The following is a 20,574-nucleotide window of genomic DNA, read 5'->3' as shown; positions in this document are numbered from 1 at the left end:
AACACCCGATCCCGACGCCCCGAAAAAGGTCCTGCCTCCCTCTAATCTCCACCTTACTTTCATTTTTGCCAAATCACTCTTTTCCCTTTCAACCATAAATTTTTATGACCCATTTATGGGCATTATGTTTTCTAGTCTGTGCATCCGTGCGTTCGTTCGTCCGTTCGGTCGTCCGTCCGTCCGTTCGTCTGTCCCGCTTCAGGTTTTTGGTCGAGGTAGTTTTAGATGAAGTTAAGCATGTTTCACTTATTAATATATTGCAAGTGGTATGACCCTTTAAATAGTAAATATTTCAAAGAAAACAGTAGACAGATTCAGGGACTTTCTATACTAACATAGAAAGTCCCTAACAGAATACAGAGAGTCTCTATATATTAAAGTAGTATAATCGTAGTTTACATGTAGATAAACACCGAAAATAATTCTCCTCTCTAAGGAGGTATAATAATTGTGGTTCTTGCGATCTAAACACCATGATATGAAACGCGAAAAATAATTGTCCTCGCTAAGGAGGTGTAATAGTTGTGGTTCTTGCGATCTAAACACCATGATATGGAGAACGCTCTGAATGGCTTATTTATTTTTCATTTTTCTTATCCATCATACGATTGGTTGTACTTGTGTCACATGTTTTGCTTATTTTAATATATATGCAACTGGTATTACCCCTTAGATAGTAAACGTTAACATTACAAAGAAAACAGTAGACAGAATACAGAGAGTCTCTATATATTGAAGTAGTATAATCGTAGTTTACATGTAGATAAACGCGAAAAATAATTGTCCTCTATAAGGAGGTATAACAGTTGTGGTTCTTGCGAACTAAACACCATGATATTGAGAACGTTCTGATTGGTTTATTTATTTTTCATTTTTGTTATCTATCCTACGATTGGTTGAATTTGTGCATGTTTCAAACATGAAGTCTTATCTATGACTAAAATTCAATCTGATGACGGAATCATATCTGGACTCGTTTTTTGTCGTTTTTCTCCCAAAATAACTCAATCTGAATAATCATAAGAATGGATGACAAATGCGACTATGCATATTACCTATAGGACACAGAGGCATGATGATTGATTTATTGTGGAAGGAAGAGAAGCGACACATAAAATGAGGTCTTCTCGTTTAATAGTATAGATTACGAAAGCTAAACATAACCTATTTTACTAATAGTATTTCAACATTATGCATGTAGTATTCACTATGTTTTGTCGTTTAGATGATCGTAAAAATAACAAAAGCAACAGAAATTACATAGTGTTTTATTTCATTAGTAACAGAAGATTATATAGTTCTTTTATTAGAATTGTAAACAAGGGGTAGGAGAAATTTACCAGTTAAAAGTTACAGAATATTATATAGTGTTTTTGTTATTAGTACATGTGTATTGTAAAAAGTTGCAGAATATTACATAGTGGTTTTGTTATTAGTACATGTGTATTGTAAAAAGTTAAAGAATATTACATAGCGGTTTTGTTATTAGTACATGTGTATTGTAAAAAGTTACAGAATATTACATAGTGGTTTTGTTATTAGAACATGTGTATTGTAAAAAGAGACAACAGTAGTTTACCAGTCGCAAAAGTTACAGAATATAACGTAGCGTTTTCTCTATAACTATTGTAAACAAGGGACACCAGACATTTACCGGTGAAAAAGTTCCAAAAGTGTTTTTAAAAGTATTGTAAACAAAAGTTAACAGTAGTATACAGGTGAGAAAAGTTACAGACGATTACATAGTTTTTTTCATTAGTTTTATAATTAAGAGGCTACGGTAGTTTACAGGTGACAAAAGTAACGGATGAATACCTAGTGTTTTTATTACTTTTATAAACAAGAGGCAACGGTAGTTTACAGGTTACAAAAGTTACAGAAGATTACATTGTGTTTTAATTAGTTTAATAAACAAGAGATAACGGTAGTTTACAGGTTAAAAAAGTTACAGAAGATTACATTGTGTTTTAATTAGTTTAATAAACAAGAGGTAACGGTAGTTCACATGTTACAAAAGTTACAGAAGATTACATTGAGTGTTTTTGTTTTATAAACAAGAAACAACAGAGGTTAACAGGTGACAAAAGTAACAGATGAATACCTAGTGTTTTTATTAATATTATGAACAAATGAAATAGTAGTTTATAGGTGATAAAAGTTACACAATATTACCTAGTGTTTTATAAGCATTATAAACAAGATGTAACAGAAAATTATCTAGTGTTTCCATTAGTATTACAAACAAGAAGTAACAGTGGTTTACAGTTGACAAAAAGCTACAGAAGATTACAGTGTTTTTATTTATATTATAAACAAAGGTAACAGTAATTTACCGGGTAGTTTACTAGTGATAAAGATTACATATGATGACATAGTGTTTTTATAAGTATTAAAACAAGAGACAACAGTAGTTTACCGATGTTCAGACCATAAACATATTTAGAAGAAATAATTATTTTTAAAAAGCTTATTATGAAATAGCATATCGAGGTCAACATATGGTTTAAAACGATGAACAATAGTCTTAATCACACATTTTATATTAAGTTTCATATGGTTTGTGCCAGATGAAGTTATAAAAAAATGTCGAATAGAATACCCACGATAAGACATTAGAGGCAATAGCAGTTTGCTGATGTTTGGGTTCTGATGTTTGAAAATTATTTTCCTTTAAAAAAATACAAATCAATGTAAAAATATAACGACGTGGTAATCCACACTCAGTCAAAATGTCACAATCAGTACTTTACTAGATTAGAAAAAATTTCTGTTCTCCATAACCTCACAAATCATTCGCTAATAAGTTGGGATAAATTAATCATATCGGCCAACCCAAGTGTTGCTGGGGGATACAAGTATCGTCGCTAAAGGTCTAAATCCGAACGGCAGTAAAACAAAATATTAAAATTATTATGGTCAAATACATTCGAGGCAGGATTTCTGTAGAGAATAACTAATGTAGACAGTCACCATGTTTACATTTTGAATCCTTTTAGCCATGTACTTTTCCATTTTTCATAACAATTCGTGACTTTTTTTTATATATAAAAGCCTGAAAAGTACTCTGTAGTATTTATTATTAATTTGTTGTTTTTAGTCTAGATCTAAGTACAAAAAGTTAAAACTGCAGTTTCATCATGATTTGAAAGTTGCATAAAAGAAAAATGGGACGTTTACATAAATAAGTAAAGAACGTGCCGTTACATAACATCACCTGTATAATTTAATTAACATGTTAAGATGTTAGGGATATCACCGACCTCTACATTATTAATTTATTCGTTAAAATTTGAAAGCATTTTCATCAGATAAAGAAACAACTAATACAGTATTTTAAGTATCACAAGTAACTTTTATGACATGTAAGCTGGTTTGCTACCAATTTATCATATAATCTGCCGATCACAAGTATAATGCCAGATTTGCTTAAAACTAATGGTATATAAAAAAATGAGACGTGGTACATATGTCAACGAGAAAGCAACCGAACAACACAAATAACCAAAAGATATCTTGAGATCATCAATCAGTATTCATCAATGCTCTATTAATCTTTTCAGATCGGTTAAGACTTAATTGGCATATTTAGCACAAAATCTTATAACTGCAAACCGTAATGGTACAAATACAGCTGTACATATATACCATGTTTTTTTCATCAATTATATTGTCACGAACCTGAAGGTTTATGTTTCTTCTAAGATGGTTCCATCAGTCCAGTTTCAAGTGCTTCCGTTTATTAGCATTTTTTACATGATATATTAAGATATTGTGCAACTTTTTAAGATAAGTTGAACTTATGTAATCAGCCATCTCTATTGAAGTGCTCTATAAAATTTAATGTCGTAGATTCCCACGACTTGTCATCTTAAAAAAGCGCATTGACTCCAGAATTATATTTCGCTGTTTCGAGTCATTCAACCATGTTCAAGACGAGATCCTATAAATATAATATGATTATTCTTTTGTAGTAGACCAACACGCTTTATCAGATTGAAACACTTCATAGTAATCAGCAGAAACCCTTTTTATCTAATATGAAATATAATATAATTCAGCACTACCAGTAACTGGTATCTGTTAATGCTCTTACATTTCTCATGCCAGATGTTTACAAATTATAATTGAACACTTTTAAAGGTCTTTGGAAAAAAACGATAAAGGAGATACTACAAACACACAAATACCACCGGAAAAGAACTAAACAAATGTAAGATTTTGCATAATTAAGACGCAACAGTTGTTTACCAATTTTCACAACTCGTCAATCAATTTTATAAATATAAACCAATATTATATAAATCAAGGCGACATCAGTTTACCGATGCTCAAATGTATATCGTTTTTAACTCAAAACACAAAATTAGTGCAAAGACAGGTAAAGCATCTCACCTACGACAATCATAGTAGCATGTAGCCGGACATAATGATGATATTTCCGCTGACTACTAGTATTCTACAGATTCTATCACCCAAATACATATCAATTGTTGAGAAATTGCAAAGTCGTATTGGTCCACAATTATGGTTTTTGGAATGTCGATTTCAATAGTTCTTGTTCCTTCTGGACATTTTTGTCTACACAAGGAGCAAATATATGTCAATGCCGCACATGGCATAAATAGAAAACAATACAACGTGATTTAATACATAAACAAATAATATAGTGCAATGCGCAAACCTCAACACCGGCCAAACATATAGCAGCAGATACCGCAAGAGAGAACCTCAGCATATTTTCATTTTCTGTATATTTGTTTGACGTTATTTCACCCTTTCATAGTATTTATGATAAATATTGTTAGTCTAAAAGACGGCTTGACTTCACCCAGGGCAAAATGAATCAAAATTGTCAAGGACGAAATGCTCATTCGAATCAAATTCTAAATAAAAGTTTCAATACTACGGCCGACTTACAATTATCATAAGTCACTATATTATGCTCTATTATAATGTAAATTATCGCATGTCATTGAAGACGTTGTCGTTTTCTGATTTAATTGTACGTAATCAAAAACATAAAATTGTACACTAACAATGGCCCAATATATCTCATGTGTATCCGAAACGAAAAATTGGTAGAAATTTCAACATGCAATGAATATCCGTTTATCAGATAAAATGGAAAAGAGGTGACATAGTATATTAATTCATGACAAAAAAAAAACCCAAACCAAAAAGCGCCGGGCTTTTATTGATGTTCTACATATAAAAAACACGATGGTGCTTTCAACGTTGGACAAAAGCTTTGTTTTGTGTAGGATTATTTGCTTACAGTTGATAACGACGCTATACTATAGGAAATGGTATATCAAAGAATTATAGGCTAAACAGGAAATGAAACCTTACAAAGATAGTTTAAGTTGCCTGACAATATCATCTTAATTTACACAAATAACCAAACCCAAATCCCCCAGGCAAGGTTTAATTTACCTTTGAACCTTTTTCTCTGCTCTTATACGTTCATATGACTGAAAAAAAGATACAATTAAATACATTATTGATCACGCAAGTACCGATGCATTTGCTACTGAGCGGAAATATCTTGAAATGAATATTGACCACCAACAGCTATATCGTTCAAGTGGTAGTAAAACGATTTATACTGATTTCATGCGTACAACACGTGTTTCTGAAATAATGTTCATCGCAACTATAGTAATCTTAGTGTAGCCAAAATAAAACTTCGAATATAAAAGCAAAATGACTGAATCAGATCAACCAAAAGCGTCAAAGGTAAATTTGCCAGAAAAAGTTGTAATAACTGCATGTATTACATGTTCATTGGATAATCAGTGTTTTATGGACGTAATGAACATAATTCATTACTATAAAAAGATGTACTAATAATTCGAAAAAAAATTTAAAAGAATGAACAAATCTAAGTAGAAAAATAATGTTCAACGTGGATACAATTCAACTATCTGGTCTTGGGATGATTAAACAGTACTTTATGAAGCCATTATCACTATTCTTTGAAAGTTACGTTATCAATCTACCGGATTTCTTGATTGACATCATTTATTTACAATTGAAGAACGTGCTTTTTGACAAACAGTCGGCTTTTCAATGGGAACCAACTGTGTTTCTGTTCTAGTCCACTTCATGTTCCGCTATATAGATAATGTTCTCGATGAATAAATCAAACGTTTTGCGACTATGTCCCTTCGAACTAGAAATAAGGAATACGACCATACAATTAAGTCTGCATCATATCTTGACTTACATCCAAAAGTTGACCAAGGTGGTGTGTTGAGAACAAGTTACAATTTACAACAAAAGAGATGATTTGAGTTTTCCGATTGTTGACCTTTCATTTCTATGTAACCAACTCCAATAGTGCCGCCTTATGAAGTAGTATCTTTAATTTGATACGATATTTAGAGCTTGCATTTCCTATTATGATTTCCTTGAACGAAAGTCGCTGCTTCAAAGAAAACCATCAAACAAAGAATTCGAAGTGGTCATGTTGAAATAATTCTTTTGCAACTTTACAGACACCATCAGAGTTGGTTGACCATTATGAAATATCTGTTTCACAGACCACGGATACATTAAAAATGTTCTTAATACAATGCCGTCCTATTCTCTTCAAATGTTACCTTCCGAAAAAGATTCATTACCTGAGTGTGCTAACAGGAGCAACACGTCGAATGTCACATGAGAACCTACAATGCATGAGCATTTTAGTTGACCTCCGGGTTTTGGAGGGGTTACGATAAGCTTTTAGATTTCTATTCTGTGTATTGTGTAATGGTATCCGATTTTTATAGTTGTATATTAACCATGTCACTTTTTATTCATAACTGATACAAAAAAAATACCTAGCTTGATAATATAAAATCTTCTTATTGAACCGGATTTAAAAGAGTAAGCAAGATACCACTGGTACAGTCAACTAAGTCCATTGAAGGAAAACGCCATCTAAGACCAAAAAGAAAATTATATTCTGCTGCATCAAAAATCATTAGAGAGGCGGAAATTCATAGATGAAATAAGGTGCTTTACAGGTGAACCTTATTACTTAAATTGAACCAGAAAAGCGAAACCTGCAATTGTAATTTCCTTGTCAGACACGCTATTTTTTCTATAAAATTAATTTTCCAAGTGTGTCTAAAACTGTTATCCGTTCCAAGATAAGAAAATTTATGAAAGGTCGGTTATATTATATGGACCATACATTTAATTTTGCCATCATAATCAAAACAAAAAAGCACTTTTGACGTATCAACTGTATTAAGTGTTGTTTTAATTTTCTTTCATGTTAATTTAAAATGTATACCTAACGGACAATCTTAATCTTTATTCAATCTTTTCAGTTTCCAAACTCTTGTTTCTGCAAAGACATCACCCAATATCTTGACTCTTTTTTTAATTTTGCGTTCGATGCATAATGTAGCCATGGATAACACTGGAAAACTGCATGAATTTAGGTAAACCTCAATAGCCTATCTATCAAGATTGAGAGAATGAAAGCCGTTTGTTATATTAATTCTCTTAATTATTTTTTAAGTACGAGATTTTCGCCAGACTATTCCACAGACTCATTTGTTTTATAAGCGACCAAATGGCTTCTATGACTTAGCTAACTTACTTTCTATTTCGGTATTTACACTAATTATTTTAATAAGAATTTTGAGTTGCATGACATATAGATGCATGTATATGAAAGGCCGTTCATGTCAAAAACCCGATAAAGTAACGCGTTAACATTTAACTCGATAAAATGACATTTAACGCGATAAATGTAGTTTAAACGCGTTAAAATAATTTTTAACGCGTTAATTGATAATTTAACGCGTTAAGCAATTCAATACAAAAAATGACAGAAAAACTTTCTACTTTCGCCTTAACTAAGTTTTAAGACGTCAGATTTTACTCGAAACCTAATAAATGAAATGGCCGGATGTGTCAAATCTTCGTCAATTAACGCGATAATGTTGAGATTAGCAGTGCATTACGTAGAAGCTTCATTAACGCGTTAAATGCAACTTTAACGCGTTAAAAGCAACTTTAACGCGTTAAAAGCAACTTTAACGCGATAAAAGCAACTTTAACGCGTTAAAAGCAACTTTAACGCGTTAAAATCTTATTTAACGCGTTGAAAGATACTGGAACGCGTATAAAACTATTTTAACGCGTTAAAAGTTACTTTAACGCGTTTAAAACTTATTTAACGCGTTAAAAGCTACTTTATCGCGTTAAAAACTTATTTAACGCGTTAAAAGCTACTTTAACGCGTTAATAGCAATTTTAACGCGTAAAATGCAACTTTAACGTGTTAAATGCAACTTTAACGCGTTAAATGTTATTTTAACGCGTTAAATGCAACTTTAACGCGTGAAATGCAACTTTAACGCGTTAAAAGCAACTTTAACGCGATAAAAGCAACTTTAACGCGTTAAAAGCAACTTTAACGCGTTAAAAGCAACTTTAACGCGTTAAAAGCAACTTTAACGCGTTAAAAGCAACTTTTTCGCGTTAAAATCTTATTTAACGCGTTGAAAGATACTGGAACGCGTATAAAACTATTTTAACGCGTTAAAAGTTACTTTAACGCGTTTAAAACTGATTTAACGCGTTAAAAGCTACTTTATCGCGTTAAAAGCTTATTTAACGCGTTAAAAGCTACTATAACGCGTTAAAAGCTACTTTAACGCGTTAATAGCAATTTTAACGCGTAAAATTCAACTTTAACGTGTTAAATGCAACTTTAACGCGTTAAATGTTATTTTAACGCGTTAAATGCAACTTTAACGCGTTAAATGCAACTTTAACGCGTTAAAAGCAACTTTAACGCGTTAAAAGCAACTTTAACGCGATAAAAGCAACTTTAACGCGTTAAAAGCAATTTTAACGCGTTAAAATCTTATTTAACGCGTTGAAAGATACTGGAACGCGTATAAAACTATTTTAACGCGTTAAAAGATACTGGAACGCGTATAAAACTATTTTAACGCGTTAAAAGTTACTTTAACGCGTATAAAACTATTTTAACAACGCGTTAAAAGTTATTTTAACGCGTTAAAAGTTACTTTTACGCGTTAAAGACTTATTTAACGCGTTAAAAACTACTTTATCGCGGTAAAAACTTATTTAACGCGTTAAAAACTTATTTAACGCGTTAAAAGCTACTTTAACGCGTTAATAGCAATTTTAACGCGTAAAATGTAACTGTAACGCGTTAAAAACAACTTTAACGCGATAAAAGTAACTTTAACGCGTTAAAAGCAACTTTAACGCGTTAAAAGCAACTTTAACGCGTTAAAAGCAACTTTAACGCGTTAAACGCTACTTTAACGCGTAAATAGCAATTTTAGCGCGTAAAATGCTACTTTAACGCGTTAAATGCAACTTTAAACGCGTTAATGCAACTTTAACGCGTTAAATGCAACTTTAACGCGTTAAATGCAACTTTAACGCGTGAAATGCAACTTTAACGCGTGAAATGCAACTTTAACGCGTTAAATGCAACTTTAACGCGTTAAATGTAACTTTAACGCGTTAAATGCAACTTTAACGCGTTAAATGTTATTTTAACGCGTTAAATGCAACTGTAACGCGTTAAATGTAACTGTAACGCGTTAAATGGAACTTTAACGCGTTAAATGCAACTTTAACGCGTTAAATGGAATGTTAACGCGTTAAATGCAACTTTAACGCGTTAAATGTTATTTTAACACGTTAAAAACAACTTTAGTGCGTTAAACACTACTTTAACGCGTTAAATGCTTCTTCAGTTAAACATTACAATCGGATATTGTTACACGGCTATCAGTCAGATAACCGAGGCTTTTTTTATTTATTTTTTCATTCGAGCGTCATTGATGAGTCTTATGTAGACGAAACGTTCGTTTAGCGCAAACACAAAATTTCAATCCTGGTATCTATTATGAATTTATCAGCTATCAATCGTGTGTGAACATATTTAAAACAAGAGGCCCTTAAGAGCGTGCATCGAGCATCTAGTAAAGCATGCCCAATAATGTAATAAATCTGTGCCAAAAGTAAGAGGATGACCATTTGATATCTATTGAGGAAGGAGGATGTTATTCTTTATTTTTACTACTTACTAAGTCGGATTTTTTTTCGCCGCGCAATCCTTCATTTTCGACATGTTAACCTCTAAATACTGCGTTGTTTTGTAATATGGCATGTACGGAGAACAGATTATTTATCCTCCCCTAAAATGGGCGCTATTATCAATGCCCTACCTGTAAAGACTGAAAGACACTGTCTCTCTGTCCGTCCGTTATTAGTCCTGAATTTTGTTCAAGGTTATGATTTTCTTTCTGATATTGTTTGACTCTAACCCCATTGTTTTATTTTGTATTTACATTGAGTCATAGATCACATTTATTCGTTCAGTGTATCTTCATTAGTTTTTTTAATATGTCATTTGATTGAGTAAAACCATTTCAGTTGATATTTTAAAGTGTGTCTTTCTACGTTGTGATATTACACTATTGTTTCAAGTTGTATAGGTGTTAGTGCATATTTAAACGTTTAAACCCACTGCATTTGTTTGCACCTGTCAGGTACCTGGTACCGTAGTTGTTTTTTGATGTGCTTCATAAGTGTTTCCATTTGTTTGTATAGATTAGACCGTTGGCTTTCCTCTTTGAATGATTTTACATTAGTCTTTTTAAGGCCCTTTGTACCTTGCTGTTCAGTGTGAGCCAAGACTATACAGTGAAGGCTGTAATTCATTACTGAGTGTTATCGTCTTCATTGGTGTCATCTTCTTGTGTTTGTGGTGGTATGTTTTCATTTGTTTGCAGCACTTGTTTTTGATAGTATGTTGTTCAAGATACCTGTTACAAACAGGACATTAGAACATGTATGGTTTTCAGTATTTTGAAATCTGGTTTGTTAAGGAGAATGGTTTAATCGTGAGAGGAAGACGAAATGTAATATCTTCATTATCCTCCTCGTCTGAAATGTCCTTGGGTTACAGTCATAAAACTTTGCTCAGTGCTCGGAGCACAAAAATCGTGCTCGAAACATGAAATCCAGCATTTTAATTTGTTGATTTTTGAGTACGAGTACAAAAAACAGACTCGAAAGTTTTAAAACCGCAAGGCCAGGACAACACGCTACTCCAAAAAATGCGAACAGATCATAGTATTCGTAAGCAACATTATTCCTTAACTCCAACCAACGATGTTTTATCGTGTGAACCGATGTTTTTTTCGCGTTAAACGATGTTTTAACGCGTTAAATGAAGTTTTAACGCGTTAAATGAAGTTTTAGCGCGTTAAATGAAGTTTTAACGCGTTAAATGATATTTTAACGCGTTAAATGACATTTTAACGCGTTAAATGAAGTTTTAGCGCGTTAAATGAAGTTTTAAGGCGTTAAATGATATTTTAACGCGTTAAATGACATTTTAACGCGTTAAATGATGTTTTAACGCGTTAAAATAATGTATCGTAGCAACGTTATTGTGTTGAATTTAACGCGTTTATGTTATTTATTATGACACATGTGGCCAGTGCAACGGATATTTTATCGCGATAAACGTCTATTTTCATCTACGGGATAAATCCCAAACTTGATAATTGCAAAGTTTAACGCGTTAAATATATTGATTTCTTTTCGCGTTAAAATCTTGTTTTAACGCGTTAAAACTGTATTTATCGCGTTAAATGTGATGTTATCGCGTTAAATTTTAACGCGTTACTTTATCGGGTTTTTGACATGATCGGCCTCTCATACATGTATATCATGAGATGTTAGCCCTAATAACACATATAGTCGCACTGCGGATGAAGTTTATGCGATTTCAATTACTTTATCAGCATTATTTCTAAAAGAAAATAGATAACACAACACGAGCCATTTGACCCATTCTAAACCGTATTTTAACTCCTGTTGAACTGGTAGCGCCCATCTGTTAATCATAGTCATCGTATATGTATCACTTAAATTAACCGTGTGTAAAAAAAAAGTAATGTTTTCTTCAGAATCTCAACAGTTTTGTATATCCAAATTCAAATTTCAGTACCAAATAAATAAAGAGTAACTATCAGAATTGCTTGAACTGTAAAGGAAGTGAGACCATGTGCGTGGACAGATGGACCATTTCTTCCTATTCCTCACCCATTTTAAAAAAGAAAAAAATATAGTTTTAATTACTATGTGTGTGTAATGATGAGTTTAAAAAAATTACTGCCAAAGTTGAGTAAAATAATTTCTAAATTTAAATCGTCTCGTAAGTGATTGATTCTGGAAATGAGATGACCGCTGCTGTTAATTTAAAGGTGAATGTCTATAAACCCTATGTGCCTATGATGTCTACTTTATGAACCAATACTTTCATACAGTATATTTTTTGCACAATCATCGTTTAAAAAAAATGAATTACATCATCGGGAAATGCGTGTCTGACCACCTATTAAACCAAACGCCTGGTACCTTTGATAAGAGTATACTAAAGTATCTGGCTTCTTCAAGCGTGCCGTGAAAGAGAATGAAAAATCGTTGAAATTTGATGGTACGAATATTTAAAAAAAAAATTGCTCTGGCAATTGGCACTGTTCAATAGTGAGATGGCAACATGAATTCACATTTTAACGAGAAAAAGTAAAGTATTTTGGCGTGCCGATATTTGCATTACTGGTATAGAAAGACAAAAACTTCTTGATATGCACATTCCAGGCTTAAGGATAAACCACGATTTCATATTCAACTTTTAATTACTATGTCACTTTAAAAGTGTGAACTTGTATTATACACTTTAATGTTAGCCTAATTCAGCGTATATTTAACTAATTATAGCCTATAATTAGCAATAATGCCCAAGCTATTAAATAAAATTAGACCGTAGAATGCATTAAATGTTAGTACTTAATGCTGGTTATGTTCTAACAGCGGTCAGCAAGTACTTAACTCCACATAGCTGTCTTATTCGGTACATATGTTATGAAATAAATAATGTATGGCATTATATTGATGAAGACCTACAGTTCTTCATCCTGCCAATACTTATAGGTTGGCAATGCACAAGGTCATACTTTTCGTAGACTATTTATTATGTCTTTCACTCAATCCCTTTTAAGTCTGATTGTTTAGATCACACATCGTTGTCAATATAATGCCTCTATAATGGAATTGTATGCGACTGTCATAAAATGTGAGAGGTTTTGCTAGTTAAACGTTTATATTTAATCTACAATTTTCTACATAGGAAAATGTTGGTACAAAGTCAGAAATATGACAGCTGTTAACCATTATTTTGTGTGTTTTTATCTTTCCGTTTAGTATTTTCTTCCGAGTTCGGTATTTTTATTTTTTTTTAATTTTTATGCGTACCAATTGATTTTTTATTCTGGGAAAACATGGTTAGTTTAGCTGTTGAAATTGGCTTTAAACTGGCTTTTAACTAGCTTTGTGTTTGAAGAAAACGAGTTTTCTAAGACTTTACGTTTTGTTATATTTTTTCGTACTAATCTGATGAGTCAAACTGTTTCCAACTGATTTTCGAAGAACTATATTATGTTCTGCTGTTACACCACTATCCCCGGTTAGACGGGGTTTGGGCGACCAAAACAGGTGTAACCCCGTCATATTCTATATGTGGCAGTCCAATGTCAGGATCATATAACTCATTTCGGTTGCTGTCTGTCTTGTTTGATTTTTATTATAAAGTTTATAAAAAAAATTCATACCGTCGGTTTTTAAGCTCACTTGACCATAGGGTCAAGTATGCTTTTCTTATCACTTTGCGTCCGTGGTGATTGTCGTCCATTGAGTTTTATAAAAAAAAATCTTCTCTACCAACTACTAGACCACATTTAACCAAACTTGGCCGAAATCATTATTGTTGTATCTAGTTTTAAAAAATACGATCATCCTGCCTACCAACCAAGATGACCGGCAAGGCTAAACATAAATCATAGGGAGAAAATGCCTATTATTTTGAAAACCGTAAATCTGACTAGAGCAAAAATGTTCAGCATGTTAAGTTCTACCAATTATCGATAAATGTGAAAACTATCAAACGAATTCGTATAGGAGTTATTGCCCTTAAATGCAAAGGTATACCATTTTTTCAATTTTATCATTTTTTGGAAAACCATAATATAAAGATGAAGATTTAAATAGCAAAAACTATCATCATGAATACAATTTCTACAAATAAGTCCACAAAGATCAACAAAACAGAGATTTTGGTCATGAATACTATTCTCGTCTACAATGTTTGAGACTTTTCTTTGTAGAACATGCGCGCGTAAATCAATGTGAGCGACACAAACTTTTAGGTCATCCTTTTATTTTAATTTTGTCATACAGGGCCTTTTATAGCTTAATATACGGAATTACTTTTGCTCATCTCTTGTGGCAGTACGAAGACTTAAAATAATAGTTGTTTACAACCTCGCTCTATCGGATCTTTTGGGTACAATGTAGTTATCTCATTTGAAATATCTTATATCTCACTTTTTATTAGTGTACAAGCTATTTTTCAATTAATTTTGCATAAATGATCAATCAAAGCTTCATGTTTTTTATACAAAAGCATTGACATTTTGAGTGAATGTATGAATGATATATAAACAAAATATAAGTTAAAATGGTAAATAGATATAAGAAGATGAGGTATGATTGCCAATGAGACACATCTCCATCCAAGTCTCATTTGTAAAAGAAAACCCATAATAGGTAAAAATATGGTCTTTAACACGGAGTCTGCTTTGACTATTTACCGGATTTGTAATCACATAAGCAACACGACGGGTGCCACATGTGGAGCAGGATCTGCTTACCCTTCCGGAGCACCTGAGATTACCCCTAGTTTTTGGTGGGGTTCGTGTTGTTTATTCTTTAGTTTTCTATGTTGTGTCATGTGTACTATTGTTTTTCTGTTTGTCTTTTTCATTTTTAGCCATGGCGTTGTCAGTTTGTTTTAGATTTATGAGTTTGACTGTGACAGTCCCTTTGGTATCTTTCGTCCCTCTTTTGATCTTTTGATACAGATCTTAAACCTAAATATCAAACGCATCCTTATTTTTTTGTACAATTAAAAAATGAAATGGCAATATTTCCTGTCATGTAGCATACTTGTGAAAGTTTTGTTGAAGCCGCTTCAAAGAAGTTCCAGAATAAAAAAGGGATATATTTAGGAATGACAGAGTTTCTGTTCATAATGGTATGGGAAACTCCCCACATAAGGCAGATCAACAATGTGTTCCACTACTTGGCCATATAGACAATCAAGACAGAACTAAGACACCTTTTCTAAATGACTGATAAAAACACTTCGAGAAAATTGTATAAATGACATGAAGTAATCACATAACAACATTATAATTTATTATCTTTTCAAGTTCATTCTTAACTACAAAACTCAAATTAGTTATACTATTATACACCGGTACATTTGAACCCTCAAAGGTTTTTCTCTCAACCTTCGTACATCTTAATCACATGACACCGCAAATTACAATTGTTATAATCGTGACACTTAACATAAAACATCTTTCAAGTATTTGCAGGCTACTTCGAGCTAACAAAACTATTTTAATTTATTTATAACTTAACACTATGCATGCACAATAAATTTTTCAACAGACCATTAAAATCACATAATTAAACAAACCTTTTTCCAAAGTGTTACAAATGATAAATGCATCATGAATTCTTAATTTGGTCCTAATTTTTTTTGCTTTAATAATAACAATTAACTTATCTTGAAGTATTGGCGAAATGCTCAAGGACTGTAAAAGAGGGACGAAAGATACCAAAGGGACGGTCAAACTCATAAATCTAAAACAAACTGACAACGCCATGGCTAAAAATAAAAAAGACAAACAGAAAAACAATAGTACACACGACACAACATAGAAAACTAAAGAATAAACAACACGAACCCCACCAAAAACTAGGGGTGATCTCAGGTGCTCCGGAAGGGTAAGCAGATCCTGCTCCACATGTGGCACCCGTCGTGTTGCTTATGTGATTACAAATCCGGTAAATAGTCTAATTCGGTAGGTCATATTCATGAAAGGGAAGGGGATTGTAGTTACGACGTAAGGAACATATCCGATATCATTTGTGAAACGGTTATTCCATAACGGTCAACCAACTCGTGATGGCGTCCGTAAAATTTACGAAGGGATGATTTCAACTTCACCATTTGGAATTCTTGGTTTAATAACTTCCTTGTGAGCAGCAAACCTCTATCAAGAAAATCATGATAGGAAATGCAAGCACGGGAATATCGTATCAATTGGGAGATATATACCCCGTATGCAGGTGCTGCTTAGAAATGGAAAGTTCACAATTGGAAAGCTGAAATCATCTCTTTTGTCGTAAAGTTTTGTTTTCAACCGACCTTCATTGTCAATTTCTAGATGTAAGTCAAGATATGAAGCCGACTTAACTGTATCTGTAGTATCCTTTATCTCTAGTTCGATTGGATAGATGCGTTCCACATAGTCACCAAATTTTGAATTGTTTAGTGAAAGAACATCATCTATATAGCGGAAAGTAGAGTTAAAGGATATTGCTAACTTCTTATCTTTCTTCCTAAGAAGTTCCTGCATGAAGTCAGCCTCATAATAATAAAGAAACAAGTCGGCGAGTAGAGGGGCACAGTTTGTTCCCATTGGAATGCCGACAGTCTGTTGAAAAACACGTCCTCCGAACGTAACAAATAAACGCCTTTCGGGTTAGGCTGACTTTCTAATAGTTCGGATATGGCTTATAAAATACGAAAGATAAATCATCAGCAATATTATTTAATTGTAAATGTTGGTTATAGAGACTAACGTCATGTGCAATACATATTTCTCAAAAGAACATCTTACCAACTTTCATTACATCTATCTTAGCTTAAATAATCCAACTTGATGATTGTGCGATGGAGGAGCAGTATACATGCTTATGATGCATATCTAGTGTGCACATCCAAATTATATCTAAAATATGTTTTCTTAAATGCAACCTTTACTAGCATATTGGTATACTCCGTAAATATATCTCATACATAACTTCCCCTCCCCATTGATAAGTCATATATCTCTTATATTAAAATTTTATTAATAGTTATAAGGTAGATGGCTTATAATTTGATACGCAAGACGCGCGTATCGTCTACATAATACTCATCAGTGACGCTCATATCAACAAATTTTGAAAACCAAACAAGTAGAAAGTTGAAATGCATTGAGGACCAAAATTCCCAAAAGTTGTGCCAAAATACGGCTGAGGTAATCTATGTCTGGGATAAGAAAATCCTTAATATTTCGCGTAGTTAATACTTTTGCAAACAGTAAATTTATAAGCCTGGGATAAGAAAATATTTATTTTTTTCGATAATAAATACTTTTTTTTGACAACAGTAAATTCGTTAAAAGCAATTCAAATTAATTGGCTAAAGACAAACTTTTTACATAATATATCTGGTTCAATATCCATAATGCGCCTCGAAATGAGAAACTCAAAAGTTGTGTGTAAACCAAAAAATCTGTTCCGTGATATTGTTCATGAGGAGCCGTATCACGAAAGGATGTTCGGGGTATGCTAATATACAGGAAAAAGTAATCTCACTTGGTACCCCGAAAATTTAACCACATATTAATGTCACAGCTTCGAAACGAGCTATCATACTTATCCAAGTTTACGATATGGACTGAGCTACAAGAAAAAAACGTTATCATTACCGCCTATGAAAAAACAATTAAAGATATTGATCTACCTGATAAATTTTCAATTGAAAACAGGTGTTTAGCGGAACTACATGTTGCAATAAGCAATCATTCATTTCATGTATCTTAGCTCAAAGAAATGATTATTTTATAAAGCAACAGTATGCATTCTGATGTTGCACATCCAGATTATATCTAAATATTGTTCAAATAAATTTATTTATTTCTGACTTGAAGGATCTGTATAAACCCTTGCTCAGTCGTATCGGCACTATTAGTTGCCAGAATGCAGTAACGTTATATCATGTTTTCTAAAAGAGTGAAAATTTTGTAGAATGTCTGTGCCGAGAATCAATAATAGAATTTTTCAAATAAAAAACATACGGTATTGTATTACGTGTTTTACTATATCAATGTCAACCTCAGTACCATGCACAAATTCAAAAGAGACGTAAATGAATGTACTCCCTCGCCCTATGCATAAGGCGACAGTCTGGAGTGTCAGCCGTAACACTAAGTTACGAATACAATACGAATAGGACTGCAAAAAATAATACTAACATGATGATGCAAAGCTCTGACATTCACGTCTTCAAAGTGGTCCCACCACGTTAAAGTATTCAAATTATCTAAATACATGCTCAATGGAGACTCGGTATTCCGTTATAAGTCTGTTTAGTTTTCTTTAAAATAAAATTCTAATTATCCATCTCGGTAACGTTATGGATTACCGTGTCGTATAGGTTGATTAACTTCCCAGGGTTCAACTTTCGGCGTTCTAAGTTTGCGTCAGTCTTTTTTTTTATCATTTGCTGCTAAGTGTTTACCTTTTCTTTTGTAAGTAATTCAATATATATATATATAATCAATATTATAATTGTCTTTTCTTCCATTTTACTTTAAAAAAAAAAACCAAGAGGGCTGCAGTGTTATAGTTAGCTCAGTAGTTTCATAGATCTATTAGAAAAATCTGTATACAAATTACAGTTCAGATGCTCCTTTTTCGAATTTTGTGCTGCCGTTTCTAATATCCAAGATTTCTTCATGGAAATTATTGCAAGAAGGAAACTGCAGAAGCAATTCACTCCAAGGTAGAAAGTATAAGGTTCGATACCAAAAATGGTTCGATATAATTGGCAATCATTTAAATAATTTTTTTTCTCCAATCTCTAAGATTGAATACAAAATAGTTAAAGACAACCAAAAAAGTACAATCAATATAAAAGAAAACTTTCAAGACCTTCTAGGTAAATAAAGGCAACGTTAACAGTAGTATACCGGTGTTCAAAAGTCATTAATCGATTGAGAGAAATCAAATTCCGATTACAAACTATACTTTTAGATTAAGAAGCATTAATTTTCAACATTGGGGCTGATATGGACTGTATTTTTTGTTCAAAATGTTTACGATAAAAAAAATATTTTTTATAAAAAATCACAAAATTAAAATATGGCTGCAAGTTCAAGACATGAGAATGATTTGGAATTTGAGAGAAAAAAATATGAAGTAACGCAATATTATTTCAATATATATTTAATCTTTCTACAGAATGTTCAATAAACTGCGTACAAATAAATAATGTCATACATGTATGAGATAAATCGTAAAAACACTTCATCGGATTCTTTAGACAATGCAAATAAACACAATTACACATATCAAACTTGCAAATAACTTACGTCGAGTTCTCCGTCTGATAATTGGTACTAAAACTCGCTGTGTCTCAGTCTGTATCTTCAATTTCTTTCTGCCGGTTAAAAAAAGGTATGAGATTTAAATTTCGTCTGAAGGGAGGTAAGTCAGATCAATCTTCCGTTTTCAATGAAATATTTTTAAAGATATCCGGCATGCGTCACTAGGAGTGATTTTGGACTCAAAGACAAAATAACTCGTCTGGTTTGTGGAATATATGCATTTATATGTAAAACTACAAGTGGTGAAATAAGCAAACAATAGCAAAATAACATAGAAATAAGCATATGTTTTTTTTTACAATAGACAAAGTGCACTATATATAATTTTTGATGTCAAGTTTCAAATCACTTCGAATTTACACAGAGACTTACAAAGATCTGTTAATTGCACGAATATCTTTAGAGCAGAAAAAAAACAAATTAAAAGTTCCTGACTTCGAAAAGTAAGGACACGCATTTGTCAATAAAAAAAATTAGTTCAGAATATATGTTAACCTCAGATCTGTGTACGACCTCAAATCTGTGTCCGTTTCTTAAATCTATGCCCAACGTGACGTCAATCGCTAATCTATGTCTATAAAAAAATATTCGGCCTCAAATCTGTGGCCGATTTTTAATCGTGACGTTTTTCTCTAATCTATGTCCGTTATAAAAGATAAGACTGTGTAATGTTTCAATTCTTTTTCGCCATGCGCAGATGTATGCCCGTCTAATAATTTCGGCCTTATAGGTTGTTTTTCCGACGTAGTCGGTATAGTTTCGGTTTGTGCCCTTTGAACTTAAGGACGCTTAACTATGGCAACAGAATACGCATGCTCGAAAATCCTTTCTGTGATTGGACAAAATGCTGTCATGGTGGGTGATTTGGTTGTGTTTGAAAACACGTTTTCGTTAATTATATCGTGATGGAAAGCAAGTGAAAAACTATAGATTTTTGAACTAGATCTTACAAAGATTTATATTTTTATTAAAATAATTGTTTCTCCAATAGCTCTTTGCATCCGTGACAGCTGTTTATTCGGGACATTTATATAATTTTTAATGTAAACTTTGTTGTACGAACGTACATGACTTATAACGCACCTACGCATGTGAGATTTCCGCGGGGTTTTGGTGAATGTAAACAGAAAGATACGAAGACCGAGAATACTGAACACAAACAGAGAAAACGTTATTTAAATGGTATCTTTGTGCTTCTGAAGGTTATCGAAATGATAGTTTTAAACAT

The 20,574-nt window shown here is 32.6% G+C and overlaps 1 protein-coding gene across 2 annotated transcripts in view; it reads right to left on the bottom strand.

Annotated features, from left to right (window-relative positions):
• LOC139517274 (uncharacterized) overlaps nucleotides 1-20,574 on the bottom strand; it is a 43,541-nt gene that overhangs the window by 22,035 nt on the left and 932 nt on the right. Inside the window, exon 2 of one of the 2 annotated variants that reach the window (XM_071308166.1) lies at nucleotides 19,332-19,399. The exons of the other annotated variant lie outside the window; for it this stretch is intronic. The gene's annotated coding sequence lies outside the window, so the exon portion shown is untranslated. The remainder of the gene's footprint in view (nucleotides 1-19,331; nucleotides 19,400-20,574) is intronic. 2 annotated transcript variants of the gene reach the window in all.

The sequence above is a fragment of the Mytilus edulis genome, chromosome 3, assembly GCF_963676685.1.
Source record: "Mytilus edulis chromosome 3, xbMytEdul2.2, whole genome shotgun sequence".
NCBI lineage: Eukaryota > Metazoa > Mollusca > Bivalvia > Mytilida > Mytilidae > Mytilus > Mytilus edulis.
Note: the sequence above shows the minus strand (reverse complement) of the source record. Positions and strands in the feature narration are given on the sequence as shown.